The following is an 8,620-nucleotide window of genomic DNA, read 5'->3' as shown; positions in this document are numbered from 1 at the left end:
TTACATTTGCCTCATGTCTGTCCTTCTGATTTAAACTTAAATTAGTCTAATTCTAAAACCTATTCCTTTCAGCATCGTCATGATCCAATATAAACTGAATACTTATTTCCAAGTCCTATAACCTTGAGTATTGTTGACTGAGAACTTGAATTCTAGAATCAAATATAAAATAATAGTGTATAAAATAATAACATAACAAATATTTTGCTTTTTCCATGCTTACATTTCAAAAAACAATTTTATTAGGAGAAACTTTCAAACCAATAGAATTGATATAAATATGTTGGGGGTGACGCTTGGAGTATTAAAAAATATATGGTTACTTAAAAAAATTTAAGAAAAGGAAAAAATGACTCTAGTATTTATAAAGACATTTAGTTCAAATATGCAGGTAAAGAGTTCTAATAAAATTGTTTCTACTTTTTATATTGGGGAGTTGGAAGGTAGTTGAAGCTGGTTAGCCCACCACTGTCTGTTCAGTTCATCATTTTAACTGGATTTTGAATCTGCTTATTAGTTTAGAGATAACTTCCTCATCTGCATAGGAGTATAACTTAGACCACGTGATGAGAGAGAAAACCAGAGTTCATCTTTATCTCATTGTATTGAACATGTAAATGAAGATAAATGAAGTGTGGTTCAAGATGGCAATTTCAGGACATGGAGTGGGTGATTAGCATGTGACTAAAATAATCTTGAGAACTTAGTGACAAATGAAGGCAGTATGAATAAGACGTATATTGGTAGACTGTTAATCCATGAGAACAATGACTGAATTTACATTTTTTTACTGCTTTATCCCTGGCACCTAGAACGTTGCTTAGTGGGTGTTCAATACACATTTAAAAAATATTTCTAAGCAATTGCCCTAATTCATTCCTCACCCTTCATCTCATTGGCACTTGGCTATCCCATCTATCAATGTTGTTCCTTGTTTTCTCATTTTCATACTTACTTCATTCTCAATACCAGTTCCAAGCTGTTATCTTTTGGGCTATTGCTTTCTTTCTTCTCTACAAATAATTCCTTTTCCCCCAGCAGGGATGCTACCTACATAGAGCCATATCCAATAGTTCTAGGTCTTCAGTATGGTCTCAGGGACCCTTTCTCCTGGTACTGCCCCTTTGGACAATTCTCTAACCATTCACATTGTATTTATGATTGAAGCTTAAACACCTAGACTCAAAACTACAGAAATCAGGAAAAGGTCTTCCTTTCATATTTAAATTGAATGAGATTCAAAGCATAGAACAATATTCTAATTTCACTAATGTGGAAAGATTAAAGATTTTTATAAGCTTTGTCTAGGTGTACATATGAAAAGAGTATTAGATTTGTTAATTTTTAGGGTTCAATTGCAGGTAACAGAAACTACTCTTAACTATTTTAAATAGAAAGTGATTCAATACTCAAATGTAGGGGCTTGTAACACTGTTGAATAGGTAGGTATATAAGAATAACTCCCCCAAACTACCATACAATTAGCCTTTCATGTTACCTCTGCTATTATCAAGAAGCCGGAGCATCAGGAATCCATGGGATCAAACGCTGTTTCCAGGATGTTACTAACTTATCCTTCATTCAGTCATCTTGGAGGGGCCATAGCCAACTGTTGACTCCAAAATCACATCACCTTAGCTGCAATTTGGAGATCAGGAAGCTGGAACCAGAACTGTTGACCCCTTGATCAACTGAGCCTGCTGGTACCACACCTTGGAGTCAGACAGACCTGGGTTTGAATGCTGGTTCTCTTATATCTTAGACTTGTAAACATGGGAATATTGTTTTACATCTCTGAGCCTCAGTTTCTTCCTCTGTAAAATGGAGATGATAATAATTCATAAGTTTGTCATGAAAATAAATGAGCTCCTGAGAAAAATATCTGATACATAGTTGATACATCAAACACATTAGTTACCTTCCGAATGTTGCCTGTGCCTTAAGCTTGCTCTCTGAGTCAGTCCATCTGTGCTTATATTAACTTCCTCATCCAGAAACTGCAATTTATGATATTTTTCTTGTTTATTCATAGGTTCACTGTGAGAAACTAGTGAGAGGGTATATATGAAAAGTACAAAAGACTGTGAACTGTTAGGCAATATTATTTCTTTTATAGACTGATTGGACTGCTGTAATTGATTTGACCAACCAGGTCAGTCTGAGGAAATAGTCAAGTTCTTTAGAAAATCATTTCCTGTATTGCTTTTCTTTCACTGACAATATATCAAGTCAGTCAAAATTGTTAATTAATTAATTTATATATATATATATATATATATATATATATATATAGGTTTGTATCTAGAAAGACAGATGATAAAATAGTAAGAAAATGATATCTATGAGGCAGGCTTAAAGGAACAGAGATTATTCAGCCTATAAAGATGATTTATGGTGGATCTTTAGGCATAGAGACAGGCCTTGTTTCAAGAAAACCCAGTATCTGAACATTGATGTTTACAAAACCCAAATGAAGGGATAATCAATCACTCCACAAGAGGACTCTTCACCTCCCAAACAGATTCTCTTTTACACAGGGGATATCCCAAATAGAAATCAATTCATTTCATAAAATTTAATTTGCCCAAAACGTTTCAGAAAAAGGAGGTCCATCTGTCTAAATGCCTCTTACACTAAGAATGGTCACCATCTGTTTTCTAATCCTCACAGGACAGCAAATAAGAGATTGAATTCTAAAATGTGAAATTTAAATTGATCTAGGGAAGAATTTCATATCTTGTTAGTTATAAGTGCAGGTTAATAAAGACAAGGCATGGACTTTACCATGTCTTCAAAAACAAAATGACCTTCTCTGCTTTCTCCAGGAGACTGCCTTAGGAGTGGGCCTATCTAAAGACTAAGGTAGATGAGATGACCTTTAAGGCCCCGCAGGCCCTAGGAGGCCATGGCTTCTCGGAACGCAGATAGTACTCAGAGCTATTTGTGAAAAGCGTTAGGAGAGATGGTGCCATATGGAAGAGATTCACAATTGGAGATTGTATGTAGAAGACAGTGTAAATATAGAGGCAGCTGAAGGGCTGGAAGAAATCTCTTTAGAAATATGCTTTCTGAAACCCTGGACACCTGTTTTGCCAAATTGGGTAGGAAACCTGGATAGAATATACTTTCTTGTAAAGATTTTACTGGAGATCTCCACTTCTTCCCATTTTCCTCTTTAGCACAACCCAGTATGCACACAGGTACAGAGATTACAGAGCAGAATAGAAAAACTTAAAAAACATTTTATGAATGTCTAATGTCAGCAACTGAATTCGGATTTGACTTTATTCATGTTTGTTTGATGATTGGGTTAGTATAATGAGATGAGAGTTTAAGATCATTGATCTTCCCCTCCTGAAAAACCTGGTCTTATAACTGCCTATTTCTGGTCATATGCTGGTAGATATGGCTCTACCAACTGGCTCTCTGAGGGAAAACAAACAAACCAACAAAAAATTAAAAAGCCCTGATTTGTAGTGTTTGCCAATTTCCTTGGTGTGAATTGTTCTACCATGGACAATTTCAAACTACCAACAGGATGGCAGTAAATGCAGAGCTGTGAAGAATGGCACATAATCAGTTCTCCTGAAACAACTACAGCATATACTGTATCTTCTTTATGACATTTGCCATACTCATCATCGCCCTGTAGCTTCATACACTCCTTACCTTCTCTGTTCCATTGTAAACATTAGTCTCTGGCTCTTAAGTGCTTTTATCTTTTTCTGATTCATCTCTGTCTTCCACTCCTCCTACCACAATGCCTGGCATTTGTTGAGTGCTTGAATAGTACCTATTGAGAGAATGACTGACTGACTGAATGGATGAGTTTTAAATTCTAAATTAAACATAAGTCCAATGATGAGGAATCAAATCTTATTTTATTAGCATTTTCCTGAATTCCAAAAGACACCACTTCACCAATTCTCCTTTTGGTATCCAAACCCCAGTTTTGTTCCTGTACTGGGCAGAAGTTTACTCAAGAAATGTGGACATTCCCAGAACCAATATGCTAATAACAGTACTTCTGAGATAATTGTTTACAGAGGGCATGTGATCCAATTCTGTCAACAGTATACAAATGCAGATTGGCTAGGAGACTTTTGACAAATCTTCTTCTCTACAGTAAACAGAGCTGCACTAAAGGAAAGCCCCTCATCTTGTCTTTTCATAGTATGTGAACATGTGATGTTTAGATCTGAGCAGACTCCTGGTGTTCTTTAGTGAAATCCAAGAGAATTGCAGAGAAACTGACCTAGAACCTTGACCCTATTGACCTGCTGAATTAATAAACCCCAGACTGCCTGCCCCTTTACTTCTTGTTAGACGAGCTAATAAATCCATATCGTGTCAGCCACTTTTTAGTGGGTATAGCATTATATACAATATGAAAGCCTCCTAACTAATGCTCTGCCTTATAAATTCCATAGACTCTTCTCTAATTTTCTCATGATATGCAAGTTCTCCATTGGCTGGTTTCTACCTACCTTTGCTTCCCTCCTCTTCATCACAGTCCACACCACTTAAGATCCTCCTAAATAACCCATGTGGCTTCTTGTCCTTGCTCAAGCATTTGCTTCATTTTGGAACATACAGCCTAAATTCTCTTACCGTCAACGCTTCAGTCTCCTAACTACACTGTGTATACTTGGAAAATCCTGGTTAACCCTTTAAAATACATGTTCTCAATCTACTTCATCAACAAGATTTCCTTTAATCTATCTCTAATAATCAATTACTCCCTTAACTATACCTCATTTTGTACCATATAGGTACTGAAATTGTATTTAAGTTATTCATATTTTTTTGTTTCACTCTTTTACTAATTTCTCTCTCTTGCCTACTCCCCTCACCCCTCCCTGTGTGCATGTATGTTTTCTTCACTCTATATCTAGTGTCTAGTTTGGTGCCTGGCACATAGAAAATGCACTAGCAATGCTGGTAATTTTTAAAAATTAACATTCATATACATACACAAATATTATATATGATTGAACTTAAGATGCTGTTAATTGTAAGCTGAACCCCTAATTTATGGATCACTAAAAAAGAAGAAAAAAAAACACTAAATGAATAATGAATTGCCATCAGTTGCAAAAATACATCATATTTCAGAGACGATGAAAATGAAAAGAAGAGAGAGTCTTAGAATCAAGGAAAACCATGCACTGAAAATGTTCATAGAGGGAGAATAATATTATTTATTTTCAAAGTATAATGCAAATGACAATAGGTTTAAGACCTGAGACATTTCTCACTTCTCTTCAATAAAGTTAAGCTTGATTCATGTATTAGTTTGCTAGGGTTTCTGTAACAAATTAACATGTGCTGAGTGGCTTAAACAACAGAAATTTATGTTTCATAGTTCTGCAGGCTGGAAGCCCAAAATTGTGGGCTGTGAGGAAAGGATGTGGTCCAGGCCTCTCTCCTTGGCTTGTAAAGATGGCCGTCTGCTCTCTAATGTTTCTTCATACCATCTTCCCTCTAGGTGTGTCAGTCTCCAAATTTCCCCTTTTCTTAAGGACATCAGTCTTATTGGATTAGGACCAACTCTAAATGACCTCATTTTAGCTTATTATCTGTATAAAGACCCTATCTCCAAATAAGGTCACATTCTGAGATACTGAAGGTTAGGACCCCAACATATGAATTTTAGGGGAACACAATTCAACCCTTATCAGTTTGTTAAATGCTTTTACTTAAAAACGTTTTTTTCTACTGTATAAGATATGTTTCTTAATGGAAGTATTTAAACATATTAAATGATGCTTAATGTTGTGAAGAGGGTCCCCTGGTACATCTATAAAAAAATTAGTTGAGGACTGGCCTCCAGATTTTGGATTCACTTATCATTGATGAGGGAAAAGAACAGTCCACTGACTGGAAGCTCACATTCCGTGGCTTTCCTTCCAAAATTTTTTAGAATAACATACAAGGAAGAGAGATAACTGACATAATGCTATTTAAAAATGATACCAAAACACATCATAATTTAAATAATTAGGTGCTTATACTGCTAAAAGAGTATGCATTAGTACAATTTTTCTGCAGCAAAAATTTAGAAAAAATCTTTAAAAATTGTCCATATTCTTTACCTAGAAATCCCGCTTCTAGGACTGTAGTCAAAGGAAATTATTAGAGATGTGTACACAGGTACATATACCAGAATGTTTATTGTAGTGCTTTTTATAATCACAAAAATACTAATAATAAAATAAAAAGAAACCAACTAAAATGTCTAAAAAAGGGACTAGTTAAGTGTATTATTGTACATCTATACAGCTGACCACTATGCAATCTTTAAAAATTACATTGTAAAGATATTTAGTATCATATATTGATATATATGTAAAAATAACTGAAAATATTATATAAAATATAATTCTATTTTGGTTAAAAATAAGATTAACTATTTCTGAAAGGGTGATGAATTAAATCATTGCTACACAGTACTTATAGCTGACTGTTGGATTAGGAGTGATTATTTTTCTTGAGGTTTTGGTTTTGCTTAAGACATCTATTATTCTTTCAATTTAAACAAAAATATTGTTTTATATAATAGGTGACCATTTTTAATGAAAAATTCCATATTTTTTACAACCATCCCCTATGCCCCCCAAATCACATTATTTTTGGGGAAAGGCTTCTGTTTTAAAAGCTGTTTCTATCTACTTCCTAAAATATACATTTGAGTTCATTTTGTCTAGAACTTCCATGAAATGTGATATTATGGCAATAATGAAAAGGCTGTAGAAAATGGAAACATGGAATAAAATAACCACTTCAGAGAAGTCTGTGGAGACACCATACCTCTTAGAGGGAACCTCAGACCACTCTCCTCTTTTATGAAAACACATTTTTCCTCTAATTTCCATTTTCCATATTCAAAAAAGAACAAATTAGAACCATCACTCTTTTTCCAAATTTTATAGCCTGTTGTTGCCAAAGATACGATGATAGTCTTCAAAATTCTAAAAATTCTGAATGTAATATATTTTAGTGTCATCACTTTTCTAATCTCAGTGGCAGTGTAAAACTATCAAATGAAATAAATGCATATATACTGCATTATAATGACAATAATAATGATACTTCATATATGTGTGCATTTTATGAATTACAAATGTTTTCACATTTATTTCATTTTCTCCTCATCAAAAACCCCTATGACTAGGGAAGGAAAAACTAATTTATCTTCAATTCACATCCAAGGAAAACAGTGCTCAGAAAGGTTAGATGATTTGCTCTAAGCACACAAGCAGGGCCAACTGCACAATGAGTAGGCTCAGTGCAAAATGAAAGTGTTGGGTTCCCTGACCAAGAGAGCTGAAAAAGAGTGCCATTAAAGGTAGGTACCAAACAGTAAAACCTTTTACTTTTTTCTGTGGTCTCTCAGTCTTCCCTAATGTTTGCTAGTTAATCCTATGCTCCCTCCAGCATGGGGATACTCAGGGTGAGTGCACACCCTCACAGTTGTCTGGGGGTCCACCTTCTATGCAGCCCACCTTTAGCTTGGTTCCCCTTCTGGTCAGCCAGCTGAATGTTCACTGCTGCAATCCATCGTGGACATGCAACCTCCAAGGAGCTGCAAGTTCCATGCTAGAATGTGTTCAGTATGGTACCTGGATCCAGGATGGGTGAAAGGCTTGCCACTGAAGAATCACCTGGCAAACATGCCATGGCACTGTCAACCAAGGGAGGGGATGGCCACCACTATGCTCTGCCCATGATGCCACAGGGAGCATAACCAGGCCTCTCTTCATCCATATCCAGATCCCAGTGGGGGCAGAGGTGACATGAGGTGAGGGCAGGGAGGTGACATGAGGTAAGGGCAGGAAGACAGGCTAGGTTCAGGGTGCCAAAGGGTTGGTAACATGTGGCCAAGAACCCATCGTAGGGAGGTAGTTGGAGGTAGGACCACATGTAATTTGACGTTCTAAACCCAGGGCACATGCCCCCTTGCCCCACCAGACTTCACTTAAAACACAAATTCAAAGATAAATTATTAAGAATTTCAAGAAGGCAACCACAGAGCATTAACCCCCAAGCACAGAGTCCTTTTGAATATGGAGCCCTGTATGATTGCATTGGTCACATGCACATGGAGCAGGCTCTGCTGGAAGTGGCAGGGCAGGAAATATAACTTGGGTCTTTCAAGTCATTATTAATGCTAGCTAGATTGTTGATGCTAGCTAGTGCTTACCATGTGCCAAGCACTTTGGGTGTATTAACTCATTTAATCCTCACAACCAGTCTGTCGTGGAAGTATCAATACTATTTATCACATCCATTTTCCAAAAAGGAAACTTCCAAATGTTACACAATTTATAAGTGGCTGAACTTGAACTTGGAGAAGAGTCCCTATTCTTAGCCACTAGGATATATTGCCCAAGAAATCTAAAATTACTTTACTCAGCTGCTGTGGAATTTTAATACTCAGTATCTTTATTCTGGATTGGGTTTGTATCTTATTCCACTTAGTGACATTTAAAAGTCCATATTTACAATACGTATAAAGAGTTTCTCTCAAATCTTTGCTGCCATCCACATGGGACTAGATAACGACTGAATTTTATGTTTTTGTTTCCTTCTCCCTTCTGTAGAAGAATCAGAAAAACTA

Source organism: Grampus griseus (genome assembly GCF_964374135.1).
Source record: "Grampus griseus genome assembly, chromosome: 1".
Classification (NCBI taxonomy): domain Eukaryota; kingdom Metazoa; phylum Chordata; class Mammalia; order Artiodactyla; family Delphinidae; genus Grampus; species Grampus griseus.
This window is presented reverse-complemented; position numbering follows the sequence as displayed.